Source organism: Labeo rohita, chromosome 13, assembly GCF_022985175.1.
Source record: "Labeo rohita strain BAU-BD-2019 chromosome 13, IGBB_LRoh.1.0, whole genome shotgun sequence".
In the NCBI taxonomy this organism is placed as follows: domain Eukaryota; kingdom Metazoa; phylum Chordata; class Actinopteri; order Cypriniformes; family Cyprinidae; genus Labeo; species Labeo rohita.
The window spans coordinates 4,761,873-4,784,296 of NC_066881.1; the positions used below are offsets into that span (position 1 = coordinate 4,761,873).

The following is a 22,424-nucleotide window of genomic DNA, read 5'->3' on the forward strand; positions in this document are numbered from 1 at the left end:
CTAGGTTTAAAAGTATCTAAAATTGATGAAAATGACATGTTTTGGTCGTGACTGTTTCACACTGTAAAAAATAAAAAACACAATTTGTTGAGTCAGCTTAAAATAATTTGTTACCCTGCTGCCTTAAAATTTTAAGTTCAGTCAACTAAAATAAGTTTAGTCAACCTGAAATGTTAAGTTGCACTAAGTACCAACTTAGATATTTGTGTTTGCTAAACTTAACAGATGGGTAAGTAACCCAGCTGCCTTAAAATTTTAAGTTGATACAAATCAAATATCTAAGTTGTCATTTAGTATAATTTAACATTTAAAGTTGAATAAACTTTTTTCGAGTTGACTGAACTTAAAATTTTAAGGCAGTCAGGTTACAAATTATTTTAAGTTGACTCAACAAATTGTTTTTTACAGTGCAGTAGTGACAAATTTATGGAATAACACCCCCCCAAAAAAACCCAAAGATGTCACTACCGAAACTCCCCCAAATGTTTTGATAGTGACATCTTTTTGTTTTTTTTTTCTCTCTTTGGGTGTTATGCCATAAATTTGTCACTACTGAAACAGTCACAACCAAAACATGTCATCATTGTTTCGGTAGTGACAAAAGGGAACACATAATCTTTTATTTGGGGCAAATAAACTACATTTTTGTACAGTTATGCAATTTTTTGTATTTTAGTAAGTTTTAGTAGTGTTTTAGTATGCAAGTTAAAATTCTGTGATGTGATGTGATGTGATGTGGTCGCTACCAAAGCATTACTGTCACGTCCGAAACATGGGATGTTTTGTCAAAAAAAAAAAGTAAACTAAATTATCAACTAAGATGTTATGATAGTGTTTGGTTCAGTGTATATTCAAGCTAATGAATTTTTAAGTTTGAAATCAGTGTGATCAACTTTTTGCCTTTTACAAAGAAATATTGGATTCAAAGTACAGCAAATCTCATAAATTACAAATTGTAATTAAAATAGCAAAAATATATATTTACAAAATAGATATATGAAAAATCTTAATAGGTCAATATAACCCTTCTAATTAAATTATTACTGTGTTTCGGTAGTGACAAATTTGGGGAGAGGACAAATGTTCCAAAATGTTCTGAAATTACAATAAGAGAATTAACTGCACAATTGCTAGAAATGTGTTACTTTGGATATTATACAATTTGCACACATGCAAATTTTTGAAAAAAAAAAAAAAAAAAATCAAGACGTTTCCAACTCTTGACTTTTAACCAATTCTGTAGAATAGCCCTTTAATTTTAATTCATCTAAATACAAAGTTTAATATTAATTGCCAGTAGATATAATAATAAATTGGATGTATTACATCAATTCTAAATGTTTTTTAAAGAAGACGTAGCAGAGTGTGACGTCATATTACAAAGGAGCAGCATCCATGAAAATTTCAGGTGCTCAGAATCTAGTGTGATCATGGCTTTAGTCCACCTGTATCATAAGCATGCATGGTCTCATTTGATGATTTTTGCAGAGTTGTTTGAGGTTTCAGGTCCCATTTTCCTTGTACAGGAAACAGACTCTTGTCTCCACAGTCATTAAGAGGGAACATTTGTCAAATGACCCGGTCAGAGAGCTGCTGTCATGGTGCAGATGTACCTTTGCACAGGCTGATCTCTGGACTGGGTTGGGTCGCCTAATGGCTGTATGTTCTGTTCACACACACGATTTAACTAGGCGTATTGTTTGCACATTAGTCATAATGAGTTGGTGAATCAGGACTCAGGTCAAATGCTGATAAGGCACTCTACAGTTTCTGAATGAAGTCTCACAGCTAATCACACCAGGGTTTCTTTTTCCCTCTATCTATCCACTTCAGTAAGGATAATAAAATTTTAGTATGCTCAAACCCTTATTGCTCTGTACACTCTGAGAAATAAAGGTACAAAGAGTCCATAGTGGTCCAGTAAGTAGGCATATTAGTACCAAAAGTGTACCTTTTGTAAAGGTACTGCCCCAGAGAAAGCTTTTGTACCTTTTTTTCTGGGAGTATAATTACACATGAGTGTTTTTTGATCAGGTTTGTGTTTTGCTTGCACAGCTGAAAAAGTGAAGGAAGTAGTTCTTGGCCAGTTGATCAGGGGTGCAATGATTTTTAGAGTAAATCTCAGCAACCTGTCAAGAACATATCCAGGTCATTTTTTACTCCAAAATCCAAGGAAATAAATACGAAACTGTATAATTTCTGCTGTTCAAATGGATTTGGAAAAATGGTACCTGTTTTAAACAGATTTCCCAAACCCTTCCCCATCTTCTGTGGGTTTAACAAATACTGTAGATAGTCCTGCCCCAAAATCATTGGTTGAAAATTTTACCATGAGAAATGTATTTTCCAAATACCATAGTCACTCTAGTTTTTATTATTACAGTACTGTGGCTACTGCTCTCTTATGAAATTGTGTAAGCTTTAGAAAGAGATCATTTCATTATAGTTTTACAGTAGTAAAATAATTGTAGTAACTATTGCATGTTGGTGGAAACCATGAAAACCTGCTCTTTGTTCCTGCACAGTCCTGTATAAATGCATAAGGTCACTTGTCTTGATCTATAGCCTTTGTTTTTGTTATTTACTGGCAAAATTCCATTTCCACATTGTGTGATATGCCCTCTTTCCATTTTCATTTCCTTCTGCTGTCGTTTTGTTACCCTGGGTATTATTGGCCTTAGGGATGTGGAATATGTCTTATTTCTTCATTTCCATATTTCTGTCAAATCTCGCGCCTGGTTTGCTCCATACGGCCTCCCGGCAGGACTGCTGGATCCATCTCCCTGTCGTCTTCTTCCACACTTCCTCATGTCGCCAGGGCCACTAAATCCTGGATGGAGTAATGCAATTCCAGGAGCTGTATTTTTAGCAACTTAGCGCATGGGTGCACTATGCTAACAAACACTCTTGTGTAATTGTTTTGCTTTCTGCGAGCGTGTGAACACACCAGCACTTTTAACCTTCTTGTTCGTTATCTATCAACAGTATTTTGCAGGTCATCGCAGCTGGTGCTTCGCAAGTGTGACTTTCACAGCTAAAACGGGTTGTGTGTGTGAGAGAAAGAGAGAGTGAGCGTGTATGTGCATTCCCTTCAGCCCACTTTAATGCGCACAAGTGTTTTGCAAACACTATGTATGTTTTCCAACAATATGATGTCAGTGTTGGGGAAGCTACTTTGAAACTAGTTTGTCTAGACATTAATTTATCATATTAAAATGTAACATGATAAACATTAGTATTTAAAAATATTTATTTAGCTTTGAAAAGGTAAAATGTTGCACAGAGGCTTTTGGTTGAACTATTAACAGTTTGTAAAAGTGTGGTCACGTCAGCAAAATTTTGTAAGCTAAAATGTTCTGTTTATTGTTGATAGTGTGGTAACGTATGAAGCACTAATCGCTCAGAAATCACATTCAAACCAAGCAGTTTTCTGTTGGGTACAGTCTGTGAAAGCAAATTTCCTCGTATGAGGACAATAAATTATGAATCTGAATCTGATCACGACAAATCTACATGAACAACTTGAACCCATTGCAAAATCTTTGTGGGAAATCTTTCCCCTAATGCAAAACGGTGGATTCCTGTTGAAATTACTGGATTCTGCCCTCAAATATTTAAATGTGAAATTTAAATGTGAATTAATTGTGACCACATCTTAAGGCTGCAGAGAACAATCTGACATAAGAAATTGCTGCTACTTGTTGGGAAAAAAATTCTTGTTAACTATTGTAACACTATTAAGTTAACACATACAGTTGAGGTCATAAGTTTACATACACTTTGCAGAAACTGCAAAATGTTAATTGTTTTAACAAAATAAGAGGGGTCATACAAAATGTGTTATTTTTTATTTAGTACTGATTTGAATAAGATATTTCACGTAAATATCTTTATATTTATATTTACATATAATCCACAAGAGAAAATAATAGTTGAATTTATAAAAATGACCTGGTTCAAAAGTTTACATACACTTGATTCTTAATACTATTTTGTTACCTGAATGATCCACAGCTGTTTTTTTTTTTTTTTTTCAGTGATAGTTGTCAAACAGTTAAACTACCCACTGTTCTTCAAAGCAATTCTCCAGGTCTCACAAATCCTTTGGAATTCCAGCATTTTTGTGCATTTGAACCCTTTCCAACAATGACTGTGTGATTTTAAGATCCGTCTTTTCACACTGAGGACAACTGAGGGACTCATATGCAACAATTACAGAAGGTTCAAACGCTCACTGATGCTTCAGAAGGAAACACAATGCATTAAGAGCCGGGGGTGAAAACATTTTGAATTTTAAGCTCAGGTTAAATGTAACTTATTTTGTCTTCTGGGAAACATGTAATTATCCTCTGTAGCTTCTGAAGGGCAGTACTAAATGAAAAAATGCTATTTAGGCAAAATAAGAAAAATTTACACATCTACATTCTGTTCAAAAGTTTTCAACCCCCGGCTCTTAATGCATCGTTTTTCCTTCTGGAGCATCAGTGAGCGTTTAAGCCTTCTGTAATAGTCGCATATGAGTCCCTCAGTTGTCATCAGTATGAAAAGATGGATCTCAAAATCACACAGTCATTGTTGGAAAGGGTTCAAATACACAAAAATGCTGAAAAAAGCAAAAAAATTGTAGTTTAACTGTTCAGGACCAACAAGGGACTCATGAACAACTATCACTAAGCGAAAAAAAACATAGCTGTGGATCATTCAGGTAACAACACAGTATTAAAAATCAAGTGTATGTAAACTTTTGTTGAAATCATTTTATAAATTCAACTATTATTTTCTTTTGTGGATTATATCTAAACATCTTTTATGTGAAATATCTTATTTCAGGTCAGTAAGGAATAAAAAATAGCATGCATTTGGTATGATCCCTCTAAATTTGGTAAAATAATTAACATTTTGCCGATTTTGCAAGGGCTATGTAAACTTTTAACCATGCTGTATTAGCATATTACAATTCAGAGTTAATGTAATTGATTTGTGATTTGTTTCCAAGATTCACGCTGTATGGTTCAGTTGGTGAGTGACCGTTTAGACCAATTCTAACCAAAAACCTAGTACTTATGAAATAACTTAGAACTGATAACTCTAGTAGCATCACTGCTTATACCTAATTGCTCCCCAACGCTGATAATATGTATTAATCTATATGAACATGTAACTGTATATCTGTGTTCAATCTCTTTTAACACATGAATTCATTGTTCCTCTAGGCATCGAGATGTCCTGCATTGTTTTTTTTTGCTTTGTTTCTGTTTTTTTGAGAATATAATTGTTCTGTTGCATTTTTGGTGACAGTGATTAATTTGTGCTCTATCGGCTCTTTCTGTGTCCATCTAACCAATAAACCCCGTCATTCTCTCCTCTGCCATCTTTTTACTTCTCCATCCATCCCTATGGATCCCCCTCCCCCTTTCTGTGCACCCCTCCCTCTCTGCAGGACTTCTGGCAGGTATGGGGCGTGTGCCAAGCTGCATGGGACTGCGTGTGCGTGAATGCGTCATTTAGCCTCTGTAGCGGCTCTACTGAAAGTTTTACTAGACCTTTTAATCCTTCCCTGTCTCTTTCTCTCTCCTTCTTCTCCTTGAGTTGTCAGAGAAGAGATCCACATAAGATCCCAGATGTGGAGCTCTGGCCAAACAATGCATTAAAAGCCTCTACATTTCATTAAAAATCACTGGATGGGTAATAAAACTCGGTCAGCCCGGGCCAGATGAGCGGAAGAGCTTTAGCTCAGCAGAAAAGAGAGATTTGAATACTATAACTACAGCAAAGGAAAAGTGAAGTTACTGACAGTGCATTTTCCAGAAGAGCAGAGTGGAGAGGCTGACTGGAGCAAATGTAAAGCTGGATCAGATAGCGTATGGCCAGATCAGTGGCGAGTGAATAGTGAAATTTCTTGACCATAAATATTTTGTGCCCTAAAAATCTATTCAAAAGTTTGGGGTCAGTAATATCTTATAAGAGTTAATTTTATAAGAAGTCAGTTCTGCTCACCAAGGCTGCATTAATTTGATAAAAAAAAATACAGCAAAAATCTTAATATTGTGAAATATTATTACAGTTTAAAAGAACAGTTTATTATTTTAATATATTTTAAAAAAAAAAAAAAAAAAAAAATGTACCTTTTTAAAAACATTTATTCCTGTGATGTAAAGATGAATTTTCAGCACTTCAGTTTAAAAGAACAGCATTTATTTGAAAAGTCTCTGCTGTCTCTTTTAATCAGTTTAATGCATTCTTGCAAAATAAAAATAACCCCAGTAGTGTACTGTTTAAACTGTTTAAGCAGTTTTTTTAAAAGTTTTTTTTTTTTTTTTTTTTTTTTTTCCCTCTCTTTAGTAGACAGTGGCTCTCTTTGATTTTGAATTTGACCCCGGTTATGAAATAACAAGGTATACTTCTTGTACATGCCATTCAGTTAGCTAGCTATAAATAAAAGTTATTGGTTAGAGTTTGTATTTGACATGTTTGCACATTCTCGCTGCTGTGTCATTTCTGTGGCTCTGGCACCAACGTTGTAAAGTAAAGAAATGATCTAAAGAAATTGTGAGTGGTGTAACCAGGGTGTTGCTGTGTGTGGGTATCCTGGTTGATTGCTACAGTATTCATACCCCTTCATTTTTTTAATGTTTTATGTTGCTGCCTTATGTTAAACTGTTTTAAATTACTTTTTTTCCACATCAGTCTATGCACCATCATGACAAAGCAAAAATGGGATTGTCACTTGTGTATTAATGTATTACAAATGTATTAAAAAAAAAAAAAAAACTGCAATAAGTACATTGCATAAGTATTCATACCCTTAACTCAGTACTTAACTCAAGCATCTTTACAGCCTCAAGACTTTTTGGGTATGATGCAACAAGATTTGCACATCAACATTTGGCAATTATCTGCCATTCTTGCCTCACATCTTCACCTCGCAGACATTTTGAGGTTTCTCCAGAAATATTTGATTGCATTCAAGGCCAGGCTCTGGCTGGGACACTCAAGTACATTCACAGAGTTGTCTATAAGCCACTCTTGCTGTGTGCTTAGGGTCACTGCCCTGTTGGAAAGTGAACCTTCTGCCCAGTCTGAAGTTCTGAGTGCTCTGGACTGGGTTTTCAATAAGGCTATCTCAATATTTTGGTGCATTGAGCTTTTCTTCTACTCTGATGAGTTCCTCACTCCCTGCCACTGAAAAACAGCCCCATGAGGCTTGAGGCTGAGCATGAGGCTGCTACCAGCACGCTTTAGTTTTGGCGTGGTACTCTGTAGGTGATGAGCTGTGCCTAGTTTCCTTCAAACATGATGCTTGGAATTGAGGCTCATCAGACCAGAAAATCTCGTTTCTCACAGTCTGAGGGTCCTTTAGGTTCTCTGTTGCAAATTCCAAGTGTGTTTTCATGTTTCTTCACTGAGGATAGAATTGAGTTTGGCCACACCACCATAAAGCCCAGATCGGTGAAATCTTGCAGTGATGTTTGTCCTTCTGTAAGTTTCTCCCATCTGCATATATGATCATGGAGCTCAACTAGTGTGACCATCAGGTTCTTGGTCACCAGTATAACCAAGGCCCTTCTCCATCAGTTGCTCAGTTTGACCAGGAGACCAGCTCTAGGAAGAGTCCTAGTTACTTTAAACTTCTTCCATTAAGGGTAACTGAGACTACATGCTTCTGTAAAAGTTCAATGCAGCAGAATTTTTTTCTGAAATTTTCCCCAGATAAGTGGCTTGATGCAGTCCTGTCTTTGAGCTCTACTGGTGTTTTTTTTTTTCTTCAGGGCCTGGTTTTTGCTCTGATATGCATTTTCAGCTGTTAGACCTTTTAAGATGTGTGTTTGCCTTTCCAAATCTTACCCATTCAATTGAATTTGCCACAGGTTAACTTGTAAGTGTAGTAACATCTACAAGCAATATGAATGCTTCTGAGCTAAATTTCAACTGTCCCACATGAGGGTATGAATACTTATGCAGTGGAATCAAGTTTTTTTTATTTCTAATAAATTTGTAAAGATGTTAAAAACCTGTTTTTTTTGTTTTTTGTTTTGCTGTGCCATTATGGTGTATGGAGTGTAGATTGGTGTGGAAAAAAGTAATTTAAAGCAGATTAACATAAGACAGTAAAATAACAAAATGTGAAAAAAATATATATGTATGAATTATTACTTTCGCAAGGCACTGTGTGGCCGCTTACTAGTCAAAGTCAAAAGAGTCCTAAGTCTCTATGATATTCTAATCTCTAGATATGGCTCACGTCCCTCCTTCATTGTAAATCTATGGGATTTTTATGCCTTTTTATCATCTGCATATAGTAAAAACCATATCAGAATGCTCCTGACAAAGCTGCGTAAGGAAAGGAATCTTTCATGTACATAGCGCAAACACATGCACACCAAAGTTTAATATTTAGGTCAGGGATTTACTTAAATCTCTGACGTCAAGCATGAGTGATGTTTTCCTTATCAAACACTATTAATGAATGTTTTCAAACCGCTTTCTCAATCACTCTGCTCTTCTGCCATTGTTAGATCACACAGGTAGTTCCAGCCCAAACTCACGCCATTGGTTGAGCCAGAAGCTGACATTATGAACCGCCTCAGCAAACAGACCGTAACAGTGTTTACACACAAAGTCAATGACTTAAAGTATTTGCTATTTTAACATTGACAATGACAAGAATTCACCTTCAAGACTTTGTGTTATTGAAAAGTGGGTGGACACACCCAGACTCACATACTACATGTTCAAACCCATCAGGAAAACATATATATGCACATATGTACACTGAGTATGCGGCACACCCCAGTTTGTACAAGACCTTCCTGGGACATGAAGGCAGTGATAAGCACTTTGAATTAATGTGAATTGATCTGGAAGATTCCATTTTGCTGACGCCCACCTATGTTACCCACACACTCAAGGTCTAGTGTGTGCACATGTGCAGTAGGGTCTGTTATGGAATAGTGTTGAGGGAGGCCAGCTGCTGTCTCTCCCTGCTGAATTATTGAGCGTAGAGACTATCCTTTATGTGCCGTACAGAGAAAGAAGGAGTGTGTGTTATGTGCATGCATGTGCAAATGCTCATGTGCATGAATAATGCAGCACTAGGGATCAGAGCAGTGAGCCATAGACCTTAGTCAGGCTAGCGCCATATTTGATTTCTGACAAGAATGAAAACAAAGCTCTGAGGGATGGAAGTACAGTGTGTCCAATGGATTGTACTGTTGTCTGCCAGCATGACAGTTGTTCAGCTGGAGAAACTTTCAGTAGACTAAAACTCCATAAACAGATTTAAAAGTTATATATCATCTAGGACCTTTATACAGTGCATGCCATTGTAAATCCTAGAAACATAATATTTTTTGATTGTTAAAACAGGTTATTGGAGTATGCTTTGCAAGAAAATACTTCTTCACATTTCTTACTCCACAAACACTCTCAAAGAAGACTTAACCATGAGTCCATCTTAAAATTATCTTTTACACTAACTAACCAACCAACCGTTTCTCTGTAATTATATGAGAAATTTGCTAGCAATTTATGAGTGAAAATGATTTTAGCCTCTGAATACTCAAATGCATCACAATACCATTATCACCATTCAATAATAATACTAAAGTAAATTTTTACAATTTACTGTGAAACCAACTAGATATCACAGGGTAAAAAAAAAATGAATTTAATTAAATGAAGCGTAGTATACCAAATACATACACTAAATATACAGACGCTGCAAAATAAAGTGTTACTTTAAATTTTATTCCCAATGAAAAAAAAAAAACTCTTTTAACTTTAACAGCAATCTGAAAGCACAAAGCATTCACGATGGCATGCATGTTTTTGCTATGATGATCTGGTATTTATAGTACATAAACTAGTCTACAAGTGTTGCTGGCTGATCTTTCTGGAGATAACTAGTATTTTTGTTACACCAGTGTTTTCTTGCCAGCTGACTTAACCTTGTATATTCAGACTGGTGACAGAACTCTGGTATCAACTGAGTTGGTATTCGTTACTGTAGTATTTATTAGTTGTTTTAAATAGTTTTTAAATATTTACTTTACACTAAAGTGCCAGTGTAGTTTGCATCCCAAGTCTGGGATTATGCCTCTAAATGATTAATATTTTAATTTATCTGTGTATTATCAATTCAGTGGCTAATTGTCTCATTATATCATTATTTGGGAGTACGTTTTTGCTCCTGCTACTACAATCATTTGTATTTACTGGACAAAAAAATCATAAAAATTGCAGGAAAGAAAAATCTTAGCTATTGCACTAGTAAAAATAAATACTAAAATGTATTTAAAATACATTTATTACATGCTAGGTATACTACAAATACATTTACATATTATGTACTTTAAATAAAATACCCTGCAGTTGTACTGTTAGTGTACTAAACTGGTATATTTAAAGTCTACTAAATTTGAACAATTCATTTTGTACTTAATGCACTTTAATTGTATGGACGTAGTGCTGAAGTCCAACTAAAGATATATTTAAGTATATTTGATTGTGCTAAAGTGGAACTATTGCAAGTATACTTAAATATCTGGCATTTAAACACCAATACTATTTAACCGTTATACAATCCTCATCAGTAGTAACATTAAAACATATTTTAGGCTTAATATTAAGAAATGTGCATTGTGCACAAGTAGTACTCCAAATAAAGTTTAATTACAATGTTTATATCAGTAAGTCTCGAGCAATAAGTCTAGGGTAGTTCTAGGGTAGTTCTTGTGATTAATAGACAAAATTACTTTATATCTTAGAACTATCGGCAATAAGCTGAAAAATGTCTTGAGATTTGAGTATTCAACTCAGTCAGCAAGCGCCCCCTAGAGGAAGACATCTTTATGTCTCGCAGGAAAGAGTAGATCGGACAAAACCCAGAAAGACCTTTTTTTTCCATTTCAAAATCAAAAGAAAAATATATGTACATAGTTTTTTTATGACCATTAAGATTTTTCGGATGTGACATTTTCATGACAATTTCCCCAAACCCCCCATGTTATGTGAAAAAAATATAGTATTGCAGTATTTTTTTCTGTAATACAGGTTGTGTAATGGTGGTTGCGTTTAGGTATAAGTTGTGCTTTATTCTCAGGAAAAATGTCACAATATGAGGTCTTAATAGTCCTTCCAATAGGCTCAATTTTTTTGTATGAAAAATTGTATGTTGTTCCTTTTACTTTTGATTTTGGCATGAAATCTGGCCAGTGTCTGATCTCCGGCAACTCAAAAAGATGAATGTTCCTGCTCTCTCTCTGTCTTTCTTTCTTTCTGTCTCTCTGATGGAAGCGGCGACCTGTGCCTGTGCTTTAGATCTGTGCATGCCCTGCGCTGAATGCCTGCAACGGACTGGCTGCAGGACAGGCTGTTAGTGGGATGGGGTAGAGCTGGCATTATGTAGCGCCCCCTGCCTGCGCTTGGTGACACCACAGTTTGCCCTGGATCCAGGAGCACATTCTCCCTTCCTTTAATCTCTGCTCACTTGGCCTGTAACTGCATGAACGACACCAAGCACACAGCATGAGTTGACTAACTTTGGGTTAGAGGTTGTGTTATTTTGGGCAATCCCTCAAACCCAGCTGCTAGGTACTATGATGCCACCGTGATCATGTGATGAATGGATGGGTGGAAGGTGGTGGAACCTACAATGTGTGGGATGCTGATAGAGCTGCCACCATGGAAACCACTCTGATGTCCTGTGGCCGACCTTTTTTTGACCTTTTGGTTCAGCAGGTGCATTCAACAAACAATCTTGGAGTGTGAATCAAAAATGCATGCACACTTTACTTTGAATCTGGTTTAGATTTGTCACATTTCAAATTCACACAAAAATTAAGATCATGTGATCATTAAGTTAACTTCATATTATTACAAGCTTATGGAGCACATAGGAAGAAATTTTGACAGGCTGCTAAGATCCACCAATGACAAAATAGCATAAAGTCCTCATAAAAGTAATTCATATGACTTGTGTTATTAATGTCTTTGTATGAGGAACAGACTAAAATTTAAGCTGTGATGTTTTTGAAAACGTACTTAAATTTAAGTTCAGCTTAAATGTTTTATAGCTTATACAAAGCTATTGTATGTTTATGATGTTGTATGAATCGTATGAACTACTTTTAGGATATTTTGTTATTGTTGTCATTTTTGGAGCTGGATGGCATCTATTCCCATTCACTTATTTATTTAGTAGAATAAAGATATTGTTGACATACTAGTATTTATTATAATGCGATTTATTATTTTTTTTATTTATTTATTTTTTAACTATACATCCTAGTATGGGTCAAAATGATCAGTATTCTAATTTGACTTTGTATTTTCAGTTTAGTGTACAACATAATGAATTTATCTGGCATTTGTAATGAAGGAATGAATGAGTGTAGTGTCTGTGGACAGTGGCCTTTTTCTTAAGTCACTGTCAGGGTTCCCAGTTTTTCACAACAAAACATGCCCATTTGCTACTCAAAACTATCCCAGTGGTGTTTTGAGGGGGTGTCCTGGTAAAAATCATGTTCTAAGGGGTAAAATGCATGTTTTTGGTGGGATTCCCTGGGTAAAATCAGCATTCCAGGGGCTAAATATCATGTTATTGGGGTCGCTTCAACGCACAGACATGAAAAACAGCTCAATATTAAAGTAGCCCAATTCCGTGGGAAAACCACAGACTTGGCAACACTAGGCACTGTGGTGCTCTCTTCAGGTCATAGCTAACATGTATTTTTGGATGGGATATCTTTCTAAAAACATCTTTCTAGTTCAACACACTCCTGAAGATAAAGATATGAATGGCTGTGTTGTTGATTGGTTCCTAGTGCTGGCTGCCATCATGTTATTGATGGGCTGCAGAACAGGCTATAACTTTTGATAATCTGACCACAAATAGGATGTATTACCAGTAAAAAGATGATGTCATTTTGGTTTGGCAAGCAATCTGATTTATTGCTGATAGAAATTAATACTGTGGGGGTTTGTGTATAAACTGCAGCAGTTGATAATAAATCATCTTATGAACATGATGAATGATTAGCAATGCTTGAATCAAACTCGCTTAGAATTCAGACCGTTTTATGTACCAATATGTGTCTACTGCTAATGCTATGTCTCAGGAGGACAAGACACAGTTTACTGTGTTCTTCATTTTATATTCGCCGCCATACTTTTGTTTATCTCCATTGCATTGTATTGCAAAAGATGCAAAGAATGCGAGCTGCTCTCTGAATGCAATTTATTTGTCGACAAGCAGCTATGTGAAATGTATATGTATACTATAAGTGTAACCAGGAGCTTGCAAAAATGCAATTTACAGATCATCAATATCATATCCACACTTTTGGATGGACTGCTTTTAAACCAATTGTAAATCATAAAGTTTAGAAAACCACTTTTACACCAAGCTCTGATGTCAAATGGACTTGAGTCCACGCCAAAAATCTGAAGCATAAATCCTTGGAAAGCTTGCCAGCATCATTCGATCCAAATTCAGACCCTGTCTCCCAGTTTCCCTCATTCTGAGAAAGACTTGGGCCTCGTTTTGAACAATGCCGTAGCAGCATTGTTTTGGTGAAGTGTGGGTTCATCCAGATCTGAATCTGGAGTGAGATCTGAGACTTCACAAACACATCCGTCTTTCTTTTATCTGAGCTCTGGAACTTAAAGAGCAGAAGTACTGATAAATTGTAACAACTTAAATTACAGTGCCACAGAACAGCCGACAACGTACGCGCAATGCAATGTCTGGACCTAAAACAAAGCAATGTGGGATGTTCTTCAGTTCAGGCGGTTGGCAGCATAAAGCTTCCTGTGTTTTGGAAACCGGCACCTGTGAAGTGTTTCCAAAAGTCCCACAGAGATGCAGAATGATCTTGCTTTCAGTGCTACCTGCAGACAGCAAACTGCTGCACACGGCTCTCCCTAACCTCCGAGGGGGAACAAGAAGGAAAGGAAAAGTTGAATGCAAGAGAATCCAGAAAATGAATAATAATTGGCCTACATTGACAGTATTTTCTAAATCTAAAAAAAATGCAATTGCTAGTTTGTCGAAAGAAATATTGGTATTTCCAGCTTGCCTAATTCATGGATAACTAATATACCTATTACATAATCACCACAGACCAGTAAAGGTGTTTACAAGCCAAGCCAAACTATTCTTGTTTTGATCAGATTTAGTTTGAAAGCTATTTTACTTTGTGCATTGGGGCCTCAATATACCTCAGTCAATTCTGCTGTACTTCCTCTAGCATGAACATGTCCTGTGGACATCCACCTAAGAACAAAAGCAAAATGTAGAACAAGAACAGGAATTAGAAATGTTCCAAAAGCTCTACTTTTAACATATTTTAACTAACAAGAACATTGAAGAACTCCTGAGGTAGTAACAGGGCTGTGCTCTGGGATTTGCCCAGTCTTTCCATAGGTCTGTTTGCTAGTGCTTGGACACTAACCAGAAAGTTGTCGGTCTGTGCTTGCTCTCTCAATCCTTTCTCCATAAACAGTGGCACTGAAGATTAATCAGGCTGTCTTCTCAAGAACCACAAGTCAAATGATTGTAACCTTTTAAATGAAAGTTAAATCTGGAGGAGTGTCTGATCCTGCCAGTTTTGCTTTTGTAGTAGTGCACAGATTTAGACCTGAGACATCTCAGACTTTGTCCACTCTAAAGATAAATTCGCACGGAGAGCAGGAGCTAAGGCAAGTATCACAGGCATATTGAATAGGAACTGTAACATTCATCATGCTATAGTGCCTCATTTTAAGCATTTTAGCAATTTAACCTCTCATATGTTTTGTAAGATTTGTGTTTTCACAGTAGCCCTTTTGGTGTGGCCTCAAGTTCCACTTGAAAGTACACTCTAAAAGAATGCTCGGATAAAAACAACCCAACTTACTATTTGTCAACTATTTGTCAACCCAGCGCTGGGTAAATATTGGACAGAACACATGCTGGGTTATTTATATGTCAACAGTTGATTAAAAATTATTATATTGCTGGCTTAAAATGGACTGGAATTTATATATATATATTATAAGACAAATTGAATTTATTTGGGTGAAAACAGCATAGTTTACAATATTACATACATTTAAACTTGTTTAACAAGCATTTAAGACAAAAATGTAACATTTTAAATGAAGTTCCAAGCGTAGGTTCGGGAGGAGCCTAATCATTCAGTCCTGTCAATCATCATTACAAGCCTATATAAGCAGCTCTCATTGCACCGTCCCAGCCTCAGTTCTTCCGGCATCCCTCCACCTCCCCTTCTCCTCCTCCTCTATTTCTGATATTCTCCCTCTGGGTCATATCGCAATGGGGGTTCAAGCCCAAGCCGGGCCTCGGGTTCGAGCCTCCATTAAGGACAGTAAGCCAAGTTTGTTTACCATTGCTCATCAGAACTGGATGGGCAGGTGAACTTGTGAAAAGTAGCATTTTAATTTGACTGTAATCGCTTTTTACCGATATAGCGCTAATTCTCATGCCCGTGTGTTGCTGAAATCTGAGCCGGTGAAGAGCTGCTGTTCACCGGGTTAACTGCAAACTTCAGACCGCAGCCTCACATTTCATTCGTAGCTGAAAGATGCCATGACTGACTCCAAAACCTGCTCATAAACAAACAGTACTGAGATTAGAAAACATATTTTAATATCAAACTAAATTAAACTCAGTACAGTAACAAATTAAAAGGCGCTCCCATCCTGCGAAACAACCGCTGCTGACTGACGTATCGTTCTTATGTTGTGTAAAATAATACAATTTACAACCCAGTTAAGAGTATAAATTAAATAAAATGTATGCGAACCTTTATTCCGCTGAAGAAGTGCACCAAATTGGCAGTGCTGAGAACCGGTCTCTGCTGTAGAGGACTCAAAAAGCTCGCACAATGACTGTAACTCAGCAGTTGGGTTTGTTTTGTCAGAGGCAGGTAGAGGTTGGGTAGAAAAAAATAACCCAGCGTTAAATGACCCAGCAGCTGAATTACAGAAAAACTACCCAGCACCTAGGTTAAAAATATTAAAAATAACCCATTAAAATGACCCAACGGGCTGAACCCAGCATTTGGGTTAAAAAAAAATAACCCAGCATTTTTTAGAGTGTAGGGATCTGGGATGCACTTTATATGGATTCCTTAATAATTTCAATTTATCTAAGTGTCACACATGCACTTTTAAGATTTGTTTAATTTTGTTGTTAGTAACACTTAATTTTGTTTAGTCTTCATTTTAAAATGTCCTTAGTCAACATTATATCATGACCATCTTATATTTAGAAATTTGTCCAATTTACTATGACTTCTACTATAAGTTTTATATGCGGTTTAGAATTTTCTACCATGCACATTTTTCACTTCATTGTCGGTGCAAATATTAATTGTTGTGGATGTAGCTGATTAATACCGTATAATATGCATTTGAGTAAGCTAATTAGCAAAGTGGTTCAAACTGTTTTTCAGCTCTTTCAGCTCAAGTGGGTCAGTGTAGCCAGCATACTGCTGTCGGATCAGCTGAATCATCATCTACAAACATTTCATTGTTAAATCTGAAATCTTTTTTTTTTTTCTTGGCATTATTTTTTATCAGCAGTATATTTTAATTAAAATTGTTTAATTACCCTAAAGTAACTCATCTTTGTTATCGTTGATGTAATAATATTAATAAAACTTCATCAACCAGTTTTTTTTTCTGTAATTACATTAAGAGCAAATGCTGCTTGTCTCAGCAGCATATTTTCAGTGTATATTCTTTCTGTTTTGGCAGCATCTCTATGCACTAGAGCCAAATTATTTTAAATGTGGAACAAAAATATGCACCAGCAGTGAATTCACTGTTTGTGTGTGTGTTAGGCAGAATTTGTTATATGCAATAGCATAATGTTATATTCTAATCCTGTCTAGTTATGGGTTTAGTTTGTGTTTAGTGCTTCTGCAGACTCTGTAGTGACCTTCAGCTGTCAGATATCTGTATTGGCTGTCTCACGGGTGAGAGAGGGGGAAAAATGGGAGGGAAATCTTAAATTGGCTGTGAAAACATAGATGCAGCACCTCATACAGCTTGAAAATGTGAAACAGTGGTTCTATCAAATCTACAGTGATGGTACACACTGGAGAGCTCATCAAATCAAACACTGAGCTGCCAACAATTTCAAATGTATTCTAGCAGTGAGTTTATATGGTTAGAAGTATCATAAAAATGGAAAACTGCTCCAGGGGACAAAAAGGTTTTACACATTGTTACACTAATGCCAAGAATTCAAAACAAGTTTGAAGCAGGCTAAAATTGTTCAGGTTCAGTTTGATGTGAGCACCAATGAGAGTTGTATGAGCTCTGAATACAACTTTGGGTTCTCTGGCTGGATGCTTCTTTCTTTCATATTTTTACTGCGCAACCCACATCTTTTTTCATTTTGCTCAATAGAGACCATCTGAGAAGGTTTGTCTCACAGGCTTTCCTTGTTCTCCTCATCGTGTCTCCGCACAAAAAGTTTAGCATAGTGTGAACAGACATTCTGCCGATCACCTTCTTAGTTTTGTTAGAATACCAGAATTTCAAAAGATGATACAAATGCTAGTGAAATTCCACTGAAATTTCATCATTCTGTGTTCACATTGTAGATACTGAATGGAGTTGGTACCTGATGTTACAGATACTGTAGAAAGACTTGTTATAGTTACATTTTCATGTCGACCTGGTACTAAAGTACCAGTGTGTTTGACATCCCTGCTACTAACGTTGGATAAGACTGCGTCTCTAGAGTGTCTCTGAAGGTGACAGCAGGGACACAATGAGCTCGAAGCGTATTAGCCCATCTTCACACACACACACGCACACACACATGTTTGTTTTTGTGAATTGTGGGGACTTTCCATAGACTTCTACAGTTTTTATACAGACTAAACGATATTGTCTATCCCCTAACCCAACCCTAACCCTAAACCTACCCCTTACAGAAAACATGTTTGCATTGTTACATTTTCAGATAAACTTCATTTACTATTTTTAATAATTTTTTAACATTGTGGGGACCGCAAAAATTTCAGGTTTTACTATCCTTGTGGGGACATTTGGTCCCCACAATGTAGCAAAAACAAGTACACACACACACACATAGACATTTGCTTTTGTCAGCATGCACCGCAGCACCTGCAGCATGAGTCTGTTCCCACTCTGACCAGTTTCAGAGCCAGTACTAAAATAACCAGTGTTCAACTTGTCCCTAATGCACACACTTGACTGTGGTCAAACTCAGAGAAAACTGCAGAAAAGCAATCACTTATGCTAGTTTTTCAAGTTATGAAGGCAATATGCTTGCTGTGGTATTGATTGGGTGTGTTGGGTGTTGGCTGTGGTATTGCTTTGCAGTTGCTAGGGTGTTCTTGGGCTCAGTGTACCCTTATATCCACCTTTTTCCTGAACGTGGATGTCTCACTCGACTCATACTGAAACGATGCTTTACATTTCCAGTCTCTGGTGTTTCTGGTCAAATGGACATATATTCCAAGTTGATAACATAATGTTAAACTTAGAAAAATTGTTTTAAAAAGCACATGGCGCCATAGTTTCATCATCTTACAGTGTCTCAATGAGCGTCTTTTTGCAGTAACTCACCTGTCATAGTTAAATGAGTGTGTAGATGACATGAAGGAATGCAAGATTAGTTGCATCAAAAACAAATGCTTGCACAGAAGTTCCTTAAAGGAGTAATTCACTTCCAGAACAAAAATTTACAGATAATTTACTTACCCCCTTGTCATCCAAGATGTTCGTGTCTTTCTTTTTCAGTCAATAAGAAATTGTTTCTCGAGGAAAAAAATTCAGGAATTATCTCCATATAACGGGCTTCAAGTTTCCAAAATGCAGTTTAAATGTAGTTTCAAATGGCTCTAAATGATCCCAGCTGAGGAAAAAGGGTCTTATCTAGCAAAACGATCGGCCATTTTCGAAACAAATTGACAATTTATATAGTTTTTAACCTCAAACACTCATCTGTTTTTTTTCTGGTTCAATACGGTCAATACAGTCAGGGTTTGTCGAAAAACTCCCATCTCATTTTCCCATCTAAAATCGCTGCAGAAGTACTGACCCAGTGTTTATAAAGTGAACATACAAAGAAGATCAAACCTTTACAAAAAAAAAATGGTAAAACAGCGATGTAGGACGATTTTGGCGTTGAAGAAGAAAATGAGACGGGAGTTTTTCGACCTACCCTAACTGTATTGACCCGGATTACACAGACTACACATGCGCATCACAGAGATGAGACAAGACAAGCATTTCAGGTTAAAAAGTATATAAATTTCTCAATTTATTTCGAAAATAACTGATCGTTTCACTAGATAAGACCCTTCTTTTTCGGCTGGGATCATTTAGAGCCCTTTGAAGCTGTATTTAAACTGCATTTTGGAAGTTCAAACTTGGAGGCACCATTGAAGTCAACTATATGGAGAAAATACCTAAAATGTTTTCCTCAAGAAACATAATTTCTTATTGACTGAAGTAAGAAAGAAATGAACATCTTGGATGACAAGGAGGTGAGTAAACTATCTGTAGATTTTTGTTCTGGAAGTGGACTTCTTTATGTTTATTGCTGTTACAGTGGCAGCCAACGACAGGACAGCTTAACCGTGCACACACTTTTGTATGTTTTATTCAGTCTATCTTTTTACCCCGTAACATGGATTTCTATCATGGTTGCCAGTTTTTCACAACAAAACTTGCCCAATTACAACTACAAACTTGCCCGAAACTAGCCCAAATGTGTTCCAGGGGCTAAAATATCAGTTTTTTGGTGGGGTTCCCTTGGTAAAATTTGCATTCCATTGGCTAAATATCATGTTGAAAAACAATGTGTGGCAACAGTGTTAAAGTAGCCCAATTCCGTGGGAAAACTGCAAACTTGGCAACACTGAGTTCTATGGAAACTGGAACACGAGAGCACCCAATTGGAAGTTAGAATTTATCAGGGCGGCACTCCAGAAAAAGGTGGATAGTGCACTGTTTGAGGGGACAGCTGGTTAACCACTAGAGAATACCTATGCATTTTGAGCGTAGCATCAAATAAATTATTACATCTTGTCGCAAGATTGTGTTGACAGCACTTATGGCACACTTGTTTTCATTTCATTGATTCAGTAGACTATATTAGTGGAGAATAATATATGGAATAGCGAATATGATTATAAGGGGCGATTTCAGATACAGCCTGGGTGGTTGCTATGGCTTTGTTAAATTATCCTAGATAAGTAATACCTCATCTCACCTTGACACACAATTTGAGGCACCATTCACTTCCATAGAAAAAGTGATGCAGGTTTTATTTGTAAAGGACAATGTGCAGACAGCTGTACTCATCACAGAATAAACAGGGCGAATAGGATTGATTAACTGTATATTATCCTATTTATTACATGGCAACTTATCAAATAAATAAAAAAGGGACATGAATACTGATTTAAATAGACTTGATGCTGACTATAGTGTCTAATAATAGGGGAGTTATGAAGATAAAGTAAGTAGTATTTGGTTGATCATATGATTTTAACATGACGGCCACAACGAGGGTTATGTAGGATTAAACAGCTTTTATTAGGCCACTAATATGAAATTTCACTTGATGTGAGTGGAAATTATGAAATAATCTGGTCAAAATTACTTTATTTTAGAGATTGACCAATATGTGTTTTTCAGGCCCGATGTTGATACCGATTATTACAGATCAAGTAGACCAATAACCGCTATTTAGGACCGATATATATTAGGGATGCAACGATAAATCAGTTCATGGATCGATTGTGCCATTTTTGCGATTATATCTCAATTCTCTCTTGAATTGATTCAGAACTTCGTTTTTAACAGCAGATGGCACTGCGTGCTTTTGAAACAGCTATACTCTGCTTACTTCCAATTCCTTGCACACAGACCACTTGAACCTAAAATAATCATTCATAAAGTGAGAATTGAGTGTGCGGTTAAAAACTAGCCTAGAGCGCCATCTGCTGTTAAAAACTAAGCTCAGAATCGATTCCAGAGAGAATCTCGACGTATTCGTAAAATCGCAACAAATCGATTTATCATTGCAGCCCTAATATACATATATGTCTGGTGTAAAAATGACAATGAATGTCAAAATTAAGAATAGCAAGGGCTCTGACAAAAGCTTTCTTTAAATGCTTTTAAATTATTTTACCGGCAAATTGGTTTTAAAAATGACTTATACCGATAACCATAAAATTGCTTAATATCGGCACCGATAATCGGTCGACCCCTTTTATTTAAGATAAAGTGAGTAGTGTTAGTTGGTCATGTGATTTCAACATCAAATTGAGTTGAAATTGTTTTATTGTAATGAGAAAGAGAGCAGAGTAAAACGACAGACATGAAACCATAAGGAAATATTTTGCCTGGGTAAAAGATCAGTCATTTAGCATACAAAAATATTTGACAGAATCTTGAAACTAATGATTCAGAAATGGTGTTCTATAGATATACAATAATATTAGGCTTGGAGGTTTGTTCAGACCCCAAGTAATGGCTGTAGCAATGCTAGCATTAGCAAGCAATGCTAGGAAGAGTTTCTGAGGGAAATCCCATTTCCTAATTTTAAACTGCATTAAGTGAAAATGGAGGCGTGTGTTGTGTGTTATCGGCTTGTATCATGTTGTCACAGAGGGGGTGTGTGGGTGTGTTATATGTTGTATATAAAAGCATGAAGTGAAAAGGACTGGATTTGGGTGTATGCAGTGCTGTGTTTATACACTTCTGGTGTGTGGTGGGCCTGATTTCTGTGCGATGGTCGGTTGTTTTAATCCGTTCTTTCTTCCCCTCTACTCACTGATGGGATCCAAACCAGACAGAGGTAACAAGATAATATCAGCAGAAGCTGAGCTCTGGCATGCTGTTTGTGTGTGTGTATGTGTGTGTACTTCCACACCTGAGGATTCTGATTCTTTCTATGTCTTTCTATGCCAAAAACAGGTAGAAAACTTGTTCACACCACTGTGGAGTCACCTTCGTTCATGCTCATAAAATGTGAACCAGTTTACTTCAGAAATGTCAAATACAGTGTGATCATGCGATTTGTGAAGCAAAGTCTGCCATTGGAGCACTTACTATGTTGTTTTTCAATATAGATACCTCTCAAAACGTAGTGCGCTGCCTACCTAGACTGCATTTTTGAGCATAATCGGTACCTTTGTCACATGCTGTTTAGGTATGTTAAGAACTGCTATTTAGATCAACTAAATCAGCAGCTGTTTAGTCAACTCACTTGATTTGAACACATATAATTCTGATGGTCAAATGTATCTATTATGGGTTGAAACCCCACTTCACTTGAGCATTTGAACACTCATATGAAGCTCAAAAATGTTGCTTAGGTAGTCAACGTCTTGATTTAAACACATCTATGACTGTTTGAACATGCT

The 22,424-nt window shown here is 36.6% G+C and overlaps 1 protein-coding gene across 1 annotated transcript in view; it reads left to right on the forward strand.

Moving 5' to 3' along the window:
• Window positions 1-22,424, forward strand: part of micu1 (mitochondrial calcium uptake 1) — a 93,411-nt gene that overhangs the window by 48,769 nt on the left and 22,218 nt on the right. The gene's annotated exons all lie outside the window — the stretch shown is intronic.